Source organism: Sebastes umbrosus, chromosome 13 (assembly GCF_015220745.1).
Source record: "Sebastes umbrosus isolate fSebUmb1 chromosome 13, fSebUmb1.pri, whole genome shotgun sequence".
In the NCBI taxonomy this organism is placed as follows: domain Eukaryota; kingdom Metazoa; phylum Chordata; class Actinopteri; order Perciformes; family Sebastidae; genus Sebastes; species Sebastes umbrosus.
Window position 1 is genome coordinate 7,160,177 of NC_051281.1, and position 12,812 is coordinate 7,172,988.

Below are 12,812 nucleotides of genomic sequence, written 5' to 3' on the forward strand. Positions count from 1 at the left end.
TTGATCTTTCTATTAATTGCATGATTGTCCATAGTTGTGTCCATAGAAAGATCAATTGCGTTAATGCGTTAAAGAAATTAGTGGCGTTAAAACAAATTTGCGTTAAGACTTTATTATCGTGTTAACTTTGACAGCACTACTTTAAGTTTTTTAAGTTTTTTTTTCTTCAAGTGTAATGTAGCTTCAATTTTAATGTGGTCTACATGTTTAGAGGAATAAACTTCATAACTCTCAGCAGTATTTATTTGTACGTTTACTTTCAATACTTAAGTATTGTAATGTTCTGATATTAAATGCTCTTAAGTACAGTAAATATCAGTCAGTAATATTCTAATAGGTGACTTGAACTTCTACTAAAGTCATATCCTGGTTAGATATGTACTTTTACTCAAGTGTGGCATTCAGGTACTTCATCCACCACGTGGATTCACGTGAGAGTATGTCTCAAAGTTTACAGGCGAAAAAGTCAGCCTTGAGAAAGTACACTAAAATGAAGAAATTGTTTGCCGAACAGGCCTCAAATACAGCAAAATATGTGACTCTATGGGAGCACTAATGACTGAACTGACTCGTATTTGATGGCCGTGTTCTCTCGAAAATAAGAGCAAGTAATCATCTGCATCTGTACTCACATTATGTTCCATATTCACGGTGTTCTAGGCCATAATAACTAAATTAGAAGAAATGCCAAGGCTTATGTTATATTATAAAAGCTTCTAAGGAGGTAGAAACTCCATGCATTTTAAGGATATTCAGAGTGGCTCTGACATTTCTGTATTTGCCCACCAGGCAGGATAGTTGTGCCACAGTCTGATGCCCTGCAGCTATTCCAGGGAGATTTGTTAAGAAGTAGCCTAAACAAATTTTGATTATTACTGCAATTAAATTTTCATAATATTCACTAAGTGCAGTGAGACTGTGTTGCATTATGTGGATAGATTTGTTAAAGAAAAACACTATGACAAAATAAATAAAAACATGCTCGATTTTGATAATATTGTTGGATATTGGTTGTTTTAGAAGAGGTTTTAATACTTAAAAAAGATCAAATCAGTACTTTATAGTGCCACAGAGGAAGATGAGAGCTCAGAGAGGAACTACAGTATGAGGGGGAAAAGCTATCTTTATATATAAAATGTTGTTTAAATATACTTTGGAGTTGTAGGTATTTATTGGTTGGTTAAAATTATTATCAACTAACCATAATTTTTATTCCTACATGGTGAATGTTAACCAAACTAAACAGCAAACACTGCTCACACATTTGGAGCTCACATAAGCAAAATGGCACACTTCAAGTATATATAAAACATATCATAAATCATGCTTTCTAAACACATTTTCTCCTAATTCATAGTTTAAAGATCATGCAGATAAAAATTGTAAGAGCTCAAGCAATGACACACAGTACGATCAATATGATTATTATTATATATGATCTTTATTATACATATTATTTACACTGAGTCATAGTTATTCGAATAGAACTTATTTATTACACTTACTGTAAGGTGATGTAAATCTTAAACTCTTAAGACAAACAAAACCATTACTGTATTTACAATTAATCAGATAGTTCACAGTCATTTACAACAAAAATAAGAAAATAAGAAAATATCACATTTCAACTGATAGCTGGCACTCATATCAAGCACGTTCAATTCCAGCAGTTGATCAAAGAAATGTGACGTATGATTTATTTATTTATTTAAAAAGGATCCCTATTAGCTGAGATCAATGGCACCAGTTAGCCTTCCTGGGGTCCGAAATCAAGTACATTATGATTATCATGTACATACTATATACAAAAGTCTCATCTTACACAGTAAAATCAGACGCCCTGAGATGTAGCTGTCTTTTGTCAGACCGCTGTAGTAAGGATTTCTAATGAACAATCTCCCTCCAGGGACTGAGGTCAAAGGCCGGGATTTTGCTACATTTAGTGTAACCGGACCGTCTGGGCCGGTACTGGAAGGGCTGGGCTGGTACCTCAGTGATACCGGTGTTGTCACAGATGATGCGGGCGAGTGAGGTCTGTTTCAGGGAGTACCTCTGGGCCTTAGTGAAGACTCCCTTGTTCTCCCACCAAAATCTGAAATTGACAGTTTGTTGATGTTTGAAAGTGCGACTAACACAGCCATCTCCACATCTTCAGTACATGTTTAGTTCAGTGCTTACCGGTCTCCTTGGCGGACCTTCTGGAACTGGGTGGTGATCAAGCAGGCAAACAGGGGTCCCACTCTTCCTCCAGGGACAAACGGCTCAGACACTCCTCCCAGCCACACATCGATGTTGTCAGGTTTGCGGTAGAGAGAAATCAGTTCCCTGGCCAGCTTTCTGTTTTTCAGCACTTTTGACAGCTCTCGACGATTTCGTGGCTGTGACAGCCCACAGAACTTCCGCCATTCGTTGTAGCCTGAGAAGGGACACAAAGGGAGAAAATATAGCCATGTTTAAGATAACGTATGATCGGTAATGCCTGGAAAGGCTCAGATGCAGACAAAATCAATAGAAAGACTAAATGAGAGTAGTACCAGGGAGTCCATGGTCTCTGCCTCTCTGCAGGTTGAGGGAGGCCAGGTCCAGTGCCAACTGGCTGGAGAATTGAAACAGTCTCTCCCTCAGCTCATCAGACAACATGTTATCCTGCGTGTTCAGCTTGGCCTTACTACCCACCAGGCCCCTGATGATTGGGTCCACACCACCTGAAGAATACAAGGGAAGACATTTTAAGTGTTAACTACTGCAGGCTGTTCTCATACACCGTTCATGTATAAGACCGTGGAACGTCGCGTATGGAAGCCGTCAGGGTGGATTGGTGGGACCAAAAATGTGGCACTTTTGCCCAGGAGACCAGTACAGTTTTTACAGTTTGGTACCAACAGTCCATTGTAAGTAGACAATTGTCTGCTTGCATAGCACACTGTAGCAGCCAATGCTCCTACATCAGTATTATTGCAATAAAGCCTCCAGCCATCAGTGGCAGCACTGACTGCTGAGCAGCGCTCCTGTCAGGAAGCAAGTAAGAAATGATTCACCCTACTGAAATCACCTGCACTCAGTTGGACTAAGTCATGCATTCTCTCCTGTCTGATGTTCATCTTTCCTCTAGTGATTTAATATTTCCAATTAAGATGAATACTAACAAGTTAACGATCTTGGCCATACCTTCAAAGGTGATCCTCCACGGTGTGAAGAAGGCTTTGTGCAGCAGTGGGCTGGGGTAATCCCGGTGCTCCTGGTACTGCTCATTGAGACGAAACATGAAAGGCTGAACCATCAGGTGGGCGAATCTGTAGGCAGCCGTGGCGAACACATTGGCGATCCTGGGATCCACATTTTCATCGTAACCAGGGTAGGTGCACAGATGACTGGCAATGAAGTCCGGACCAACAATGTGAAGTAAGTAGTCTCTGTAAGTCAGAACCTATAAGAGACAAAAAATAGTTACCTAAACCATTCAAGGACATACCTTCCATCCCTTAAATCATGAATGCAAAAGTTCCCCTCTCTAACCTGTGCATATCCTCCCATGATCTTGCGTGATTCCTGGTACAGTGTCTCTCCGTCCCAGTGAGGGTTGAGTTTGGCCAGAGCACGTGCCAGACGGTTGTGCTCACGCATGAACAGTGTGTGAACAGCGGTCAGACCAATGTGCTCGTTGGTGCGCTCGTCACCTGGGGGACAAAGCAGACGGCTGCTTTTAATAACCGCAATTATGGGTTGACTTACCTCAGCTGTGTTAACCATGACAACCACAATGTGTCATACTTGAGATCGAGTTATTGGTATTGTATTCTACATGCTGTTGTACATATTATGTAAAAAACATCCTACATCAGTGTTTTTGCTGCCACTCACCAGCCACAAAGCAGGGCACCTCCACTGCATTAACGTCTTTAGTAATGCGGGCTCGGTTGGCACATATGCTGGAAGCCATGGGGGCGAAGGGCAGGAGCTCGCGGCCGTTGTCTTCGTACTGAGAGTTGACCCTCAGCAGGCCCTTATCTGAGGTGAGGTCGCGTAGGAAACGAGCTTTGACATCGTCTGCACCGTACACCTGACCTGCGTCGATGAAAGCTGTGAGAGAGTTCATCTGCTGACGGACGGTGCTTGCACCAAAGATGTGGCCTGTGTTGCCGGAACCACAAGCTGCTGATGAGCGGAAGAAAGGGATGCACTCTTCTGAGTTCCTGCCAAAGCGGGGGTCGTTCCTGGGAATCTGTTCAGATGACAAGATGCAGTTAGCATGTGTGTGTTTTAGACGTATTCATGTCTTTTTCTTGTATAATGCAACGACACTGACCTGAATGGGGAAGCAGGGCTCTGTACGTTCACAGCTCTTCTCACACCCATATTGAATGATTGGATGACAGGAGAGTGAGGAGTGAATGTCATGTCGTGGTCAGTCCACTGGCCGAATATTGTCACCATGTGAGTGTAGAGTGGGTCGCTCTCCACATCAGAGTTTTCTGTTCGCATAATTCTGTTGGACACTTCCCGTACCTGAGGACAGGATGTAGACAATGAGCATATATTATCTATACAAAAGGTACCTTAAAGGGAAATTTGAGATTTGTCTCCAATCATAACATGGCAAACTCGAGCCCAACAGGCAACAATCAATGTGTCAGTGTGTCAGTGTGTTGACTTGACTATGACTTGCCCCAAACTGCATGTGGTTATCATAAAGTGGGCATGTCTTTAAAGGGGAGACTCATGGGTACCCATAGAACCCATTTATATTCACATATCTTGAGGTCAGAGGTCAAGGGACCCCTTTGAAAATGGACATGACAATTTTTCCTCGCCAAAATAATACTGTATATATACTGTATATCTATATAGTACCAAAGGAAGAAGACGTCTGTTGACTCTTCGCTTAGGGTCCCAGCCTTTGGGCAGAGAGATTCTATCCTGGTACTCAGCAGGGAGCCAGCGGGTGAAAGGTGTGTTGGAGGATCCCCAGAGATTGTTGTTTCTAGGAAAGAAATAATAAATTAATTTAATTAATTATTACATTCTCTTTGTCTCGCATACTGGCAATTACTGTATATTCCCATTTGTAACAAACAGACAGAGAAGTGGGAGGAAAGTCTTTGGCAAGATTAACTTTGGCCTCGGGGTAAACAAATCAAGCAGCCAGTTAGCTGTGAACATATTTGTCACTTGTTCTTTTCCTTCAGCTGTCAATCTCAAAGTTGCTACTTAGCAGCTGCCTCACCCGTTGTTGCAGACGCTGCTTGCAGTGCGAAACTTGTTTAAGTTAGGAGTGGTCTTGCAGGAAGGGAGACGATGTCGGGGAGAGCAGCCTGTCAGATCAGCAATGACCTGCAGATCCTCCTCAGAGATCAGATCTAATCAACAGAGACAGGAAATAGAAAAATTAACAAAGCTGTGACTTGCAGCCACCTGTATGGAAAATTAAAAAAAAACATTTTCGGATACACACCTGTGGCATTGATGGAGCGTTTTTGACGTCCATGTGAAGACCTCTTGATCAGTTTAATGGCATTATCCATATAGTCAGCAGCACGCACGGCAGTACGGGTTAGCCCAACAGGCTGCTTCAACCACTGCAGGATGTCTGAAGGACTCACTGCATTCCTCCTCACACGATCAACGCTCCTGTGTTGCGTGGAAAGATTTGCATGCATGATTTTAATGCAGGCCTATATTATATCGTCACATTTATTTTTCTATCACTGCAGAACTTGTGCAGCAGTTCAGCAGGTTTGGTCACTCACTCTCTTCTGGAGTACTCATAAGCTGAGTCCACTGTGGCCTTGGCTTTAATCACGGCTCTTTCGATGATACTTCTGCTCAATCTTGGTTCTGAAAGCAAATAACATCTTTCAGTTAGTCTGCTTTCTGCTGTCGTAAACACAATCCAGTCACCTTTCGCCGTGGTTTCTTTATTTTCTCATTCTCTGTTAATATTGATGTTTTTTGAAGTAGGTTACTGAAGCTACAAAGCAGGTTTCTTTCAGGTGCACAATATCAATTCAGTAATTACAGCAAAAAACTATTGTATAAACTCCTGTTCATCTGTGACCTTCTGTATTTAGTTTTGATCTAAAATGCCAAAATAAGCTGTAGAAAGAGGCTTTTTATACACATTTATAATGACTGTATTTATTTAACTCAGTGTGATCGAGGTATTACTCACCAGCATTCACGTGGTTTTGTAAACACAGGTAAAGACCCGCTGCTATCAGGCACAAAAAGCTCTTCATCTCTGAAAAAGACAGACATATTCCTGTTAAATACACGCCAATCAACTGATAAAATACTGAGTATACAGGAGGGCATGGTTGAATGAAGTACATCTGCTATTCGTAAGCGTGAAGAAAAACTATACAAAAGTTAAAAAGTTAGGCAAGAAGAAGCTTGACCGCTGTACCTGGGATGTTTTGGAAGTCCCACTCTGATCCTCCAGCTGCAGTCAGGAGTCGGTGCTTTAAATAGCATTGTCTTGCTGTGTATATATACAGGTTAGAGTGGCAGGAAACACCCATTTGCCACACCTGAGGCATACTTTTTTGACCAGGTTCCTAAAAATGATGTGTGGTTGAACAGGAAACTGTTACAGCATGAAACCCTCTGTAAAATAATTAACCCAACAGCAATACAAAAACACTAACTCTGGTCAGAACATTGGTCAAACCTCAGCCCAGTATTTCACCAAGCGCTATATTGACTCCCACTGACTTCTTGTGTGTTCTGAATGCTAATCATACACATTATTAAGTTAAAAGCACAACTGACAAATAGCGAGTTATGAAAAAATGCACAAATGCAAACAGAGCCTAGTTCAGAAGAATTATCTGGGTGAAACACCCCTGAAATGATTGGATGCATTGGACATTTCTGAACCAAAAATAAGTTTCGTATCAGTCTCGTATCAGGCTTGCAGAAACGCAATGCCAAGTGTTTAACGTTGTGAAACGATTGGTTAGATTTAGGCAACAAAACTACTTGGTTAAGGTAAAAAAAAAAGCCCGTGTTGTTTTTCTTTACTGCTGATGAAGACAGATAGGACCAAATATGAGGAAACAAACATTAAAAAAGAGACACATTTCCAGTTTGACGAAAGAGGTCAAGACAATGATGAAGGTATGACAAACATGCAGACTGACAGAGTCCGAATAAAGGTCGACACACTTGCACGCAAACACAATAATGGAAATTACCACCAGCAGCACACAGTAGTCATCTTCAGAGATTATGAGATTATATAACAGCCTTCATGGCTGAAATAGTACAACACATAATGCCAAAACCATCTCCAAATCTTATTATATATTTATTTGCTAATTAGGCCTATTCATTGAGAAAGTAGGCATGAAACAGGTTTTGAATCATTTAGCCACAATAATAAAGGCTTTTTTTTACTTTTATACCTACAGTATTTACTAAATCAGTGTACCTTGATTTATTTTTCTCTCTTGTGAACATTGTCGCTTTGTGTTGTATCACTGTCAGATTCAATGATATAAGTTGTTTTTGGGCATGTTAACCTTCTGGTCTCTTACCGTAATGTCTTTGTGACAGTTGTGGGTGTTAATTACCAATCCACTTCCTCAAAACAAGAAGTAGAGCAAATTCTTCACCACTCTATTACATAATTCTTATTTCATTGGTCTGTTGAATTTGCCAGCTCCAATTAGCCTAGATGCATACCAGGCAGTATCGGTGAATCACTAAGTGGCTTTTCAAGTTTGGCATCTTTTATTTCCTCATGCTTCTACTATCTGCCACTCCATTCCCGTCAGTCTAATACCGAAAGAGACCCTGACACGCAAACTATTCCCGGCTGTTAGGCCTGCTATGCTTCCTTTAGATAGATAGTTAGATGTTAGATACTTTTTAAGAAACAAAATCAACTTCCTTGTTATTTTAAATGGGAGTTTGTCTGTCCCAGAACCAGGCTGGTTTCATACATTGTTCGTAGCTGTATACGAAAAGTAATGTACTGTATTTCGTATATATCCCACAAAATCAATTTGTGTGTAATTAACATAATCGTGGACCAGGAAATATAATGAGCGGTAAACGCTGTGTAGGGAGGAGGTTGGGGTTGATGGGTGACTCAAAAAATACCAGACTTTTTCCCAGAACACCCGCGTTCGTGTCCCGTGTGAAACCAGAAGTACACGTTGATTTATTTGTCGCGTAACTGACATACTTAAGTAGCGTCACTTCTGGAGTCATTTGAACCCAAACCACGATCTTTTCCTGATCCTAAACAAGTCGAAGTCAACGTTTATTTTTGAGAATACTGTATGCATGTAACGAGCAAAAATTGACACGTGTTGCAGCATTTTTGTTGGAAAACGAACGAAAAAGGAGGAATAACTTTTTCACAGGATATCATACGAACCGTGGTATAAGAATACGTTGACAGGAGTTATGTTACCAGCTTATGAAGACTCTCTGCTGTCTGACAAAGCCACAACATGGTCCAACTTACAGTTAGTTTACTAAACAGTGCAACACGTTCTCATCCCAACTCGTCACATACTGACGCCCCTGGGCGTCACTCTAAGTTTAGGCAACAAAACCACTTAGTCAGGTTTAGGAAGAAACTACATGGTTGGACTTAAAATGACTAGGGGTCTCGTGGATGAAAGTGTTGGTGTTTGTTGGACCCATCCACCATCCACCATCCCTCACACCCAGCCTATGTGTGTCTTTTTGCTCTAAACTACATCATCACACTCCCTGCGCATTTTCTCTGAGTGATTGCTGTTCAAACGGGATGCAGAGGATGGATTGATCTTAATGGAAAGTCCGGTGTGTCTCATACAGATACTTTGTGCAGCAGTTTCACGCTGATGGCCGAGACAAAGCCTCGGTATTTGACCGAGAACAGGCTGAACAGTAAAAGTTCCTAAGCTCAGCTAAGGACAACTGTGGGAGTTGATACCACTTAGTGTTATCGATCTTCTCTGTCCGCAACAAAACAAATATTTCCCTGAATGTTGAACTATTCCTTTAATCAACATGATTCACATTTAATATGAGAAACAATAATCTTTCAGAAACATAAAGCATTTGTTTTGCATTTTGCTCAACGGATCATCAGTTTATAGATTACGTAATTAATTATAAACACATGGTGTGTAAGATGAAATCCAGTCTGGCTATTAATAGTGACTGCCAGGTTGAAACAAAAATAAATAAATAAATAAAAACAAACTTCCTTTTTCTTCAGATAACAAAAGCATTAATAAATGCATCACTGCACATACGTAAACACATGGAGTTCTCGAGAAGGAAAAAAAAGCTTCCCAGCAGTGCTCAAGCGTCATATGCCGTGCCAGAAAACGTATTTTCCATTTCAGCAGTGAAGGATGATTGACAGCTCATAAACCACACGGTGTATCATAGGCCTGTAATTTGTAATTGTTCAGCACACCGAACAGGCACTGCACTAGTAATATTAAAATTTACAAAAAATATAAAAATACAATTAGTTAAAACAAACATTTGGAGGAAAAAAAACTCAATAAAAGACATTTAAAGCTGAAGTCTGTTTTAGGTTTACTCTCTAAGATGTCAACATTTTCACCTTTACATCCTTGAGCAGGCTGGTCAAACTGCTCGGAGCTAAAAGAGCTAAAACCTGCTACAAGTAAGAGTTCTCAAGAGCTAACTGCAGAGAACTTGAGTGGCCTTCGGTCATACATTAAAACATGTGGTTTAATAACATTGTGCAAAACATGTAGTGCTTTAAAAATGTCTTAAATTACTTAATAAAAATCAATGCAAAATCTAATATGCAGCTTTAATGATGTGTGTTCTTTGCACTCTGAGCTTTGGATGAACTGTAACTTTTATGGATGGACCAGATATAGGGAGCACTATTTATATTGTGCCATGGGTCATATGTGGTTCGTAAAACATCTACAATAAGTAGATAAATATTGTGAGTGCTGTCTTTTAGCATACATTTTGATTTATTTATCTATTTATTCATTCATGTATTAATTAATGTATTTATTCATGTATTTCTTCTTCTTATTATCATTATTCATAGCAAGGTGAGGTTATTTGTATAAGACCTGCTTTCCAAGTAACACATTTAAAATAGATTAAAGATTGAATAGTTGAAGAAATTTGTAAATGTTTCAGACTGAACTGCAAAAAGCAGCAGACCATTATCTGATTTTACACGTAGTTTGCTTGATAGGTTCCCAGTGTCCTTCACCAACTATGAAATAATTCAATACAAGAGCTGTACATGCGTGATTGAATGTCCAGGAGGAGAAATATTTAACGTAAAGGGGGTAAGGATGGCTTCTCAAATGTGAATCATGGAACCATTTTGGCTGATGTGAGATGTGAGAATATATAGAGAACAATTAGCATGCGGTTGAAACAGCTAGCTTCAGAAACGCTGGTAGGTGGATTGTGTTACCTTTGAACAGAGCCAGGCTAGCTGCTTCCACCTGTTTCCAGTCTTTATGCTAAGCTAAGCTAAGGACAACTGTGGGAGTTAATACCTCTTAGTGTTATCGATCTTCTCTGTCTGCAAGAAAACAAATATTTCCCTGAATGTTAAACTATTCCTTTAATCAACATGATTCAAATTTAATATGAGAAACAATAATCTTTCAGAAACATAAAGCATTTGTTTTGCATTTTGCTCAACGGATCATCAGTTTGTAGATTATGTAATTAATTATAAACACATGGTGTGTAAGATGAAATCCAGTCTGGCTATTAATGGTGACTGCCAGGTTGGAATAAAAATAAATAAATAAAAACAAACTTCCTTTTCTTCAGGTAACAAAAGTTAATAAATGCATCACTGCACATACCTAAACACATGGAGTTTTTGAGAAGGAAAAAAAAACTTCCAAGCAGTGCTCAAGCGTCATATGCCGTGCCAGAAAAGATATTTTCCATTTCAGCAGTGAAGGATGATTGACAGCTCATAAACCACACGGTGTATCATAGACATGTAATTAGTAATTGTTCAGCGCACCAAACAGGCACTGCACTAGTAATATTTAAAATTACAAAAAATATAAAAATACAATTAGTTAAAACAAACATTTGGAGGAAAAAAACTCAATAAAAGACATTTAAAGCTGAAGTCTGTTTTAGGTTTACTCTCTAAGATGTCAACATCTTTGAGCAGGCTGGTCAAACTGCTCGGAGCTATAAGAGCTAAAACCTGCTTTAAGTAAGAGTTCTCAAGAGCTAACTGCAGAGAACTTGAGTGGCCTTCGGTCATACATTAAAACATGTGGTTTAATAACATTGTGCAAGACATTTAGTGCTTTAAAAATGTCTTAAATTACTTAATAAAAATCAATGCAAAATCTAATATGCAGCTTTAATGATGTGTGTTCTTTGCACTCTGAGCTTTGGATGAACTGTAACTTTTATGGATGGACCAGATATAGGGAGCACTATTTATATTGTGCCATGGGTCATATGTGGTTCGTAAAACATCTACAATAAGTAGATAAATATTGTGAGTGCTGTCTTTTAGCATACATTTTGATTTATTTATCTATTTATTCATTCATGTATTAATTAATGTATTTATTCATGTATTTCTTCTTCTTATTATCATTATTCATAGCAAGGTGAGGTTATTTGTATAAGACCTGCTTTCCAAGTAACACATTTAAAATAGATTAAAGATTGAATAGTTGAAGAAATTTGTAAATGTTTCAGACTGAACTGCAAAAAGCAGCAGACCATTATCTGATTTTACACGTAGTTTGCTTGATAGGTTCCCAGTGTCCTTCACCAACTATGAAATAATTCAATACAAGAGCTGTACATGCGTGATTGAATGTCCAGGAGGAGAAATATTTAACGTAAAGGGGGTAAGGATGGCTTCTCAAATGTGAATCATGGAACCATTTTGGCTGATGTGAGATGTGAGAATATATAGAGAACAATTAGCATGCGGTTGAAACAGCTAGCTTCAGAAACGCTGGTAGGTGGATTGTGTTACCTTTGAACAGAGCCAGGCTAGCTGCTTCCACCTGTTTCCAGTCTTTATGCTAAGCTAAGCTAAGGACAACTGTGGGAGTTAATACCTCTTAGTGTTATCGATCTTCTCTGTCTGCAAGAAAACAAATATTTCCCTGAATGTTAAACTATTCCTTTAATCAACATGATTCAAATTTAATATGAGAAACAATAATCTTTCAGAAACATAAAGCATTTGTTTTGCATTTTGCTCAACAGATCATCAGTTTGTAGATTATGTAATTAATTATAAACACATGGTGTGTAAAGATGAAATTCAGTCTGGCTATACAAAAACAAATAAATAAAAACAAACTTCCTTTTCTTCAGATAACAAAAGCATTAATAAATGCATCACTGCACATACCTAAACACATGGAGTTTTTGAGAAGGAAAAAAAAACTTCCAAGCAGTGCTCAAGCGTCATATGCCGTGCCAGAAAAGATATTTTCCATTTCAGCAGTGAAGGATGATTGACAGCTCATAAACCACACGGTGTATCATAGACATGTAATTAGTAATTGTTCAGCGCACCAAACAGGCACTGCACTAGTAATATTTAAAATTACAAAAAATATAAAAATACAATTAGTTAAAACAAACATTTGGAGGAAAAAAACTCAATAAAAGACATTTAAAGCTGAAGTCTGTTTTAGGTTTACTCTCTAAGATGTCAACATCTTTGAGCAGGCTGGTCAAACTGCTCGGAGCTATAAGAGCTAAAACCTGCTTTAAGTAAGAGTTCTCAAGAGCTAACTGCAGAGAACTTGAGTGGCCTTCGGTCATACATTAAAACATGTGGTTTAATAACATTG

General features: G+C 39.0%; 1 pseudogene; it reads right to left on the reverse strand.

Annotated features, from left to right (window-relative positions):
• Positions 1-1,417: 1,417 nt before the first annotated feature.
• On the reverse strand, positions 1,418-6,458 carry LOC119500647 (annotated as a pseudogene).
• Positions 6,459-12,812: the final 6,354 nt, after the last annotated feature.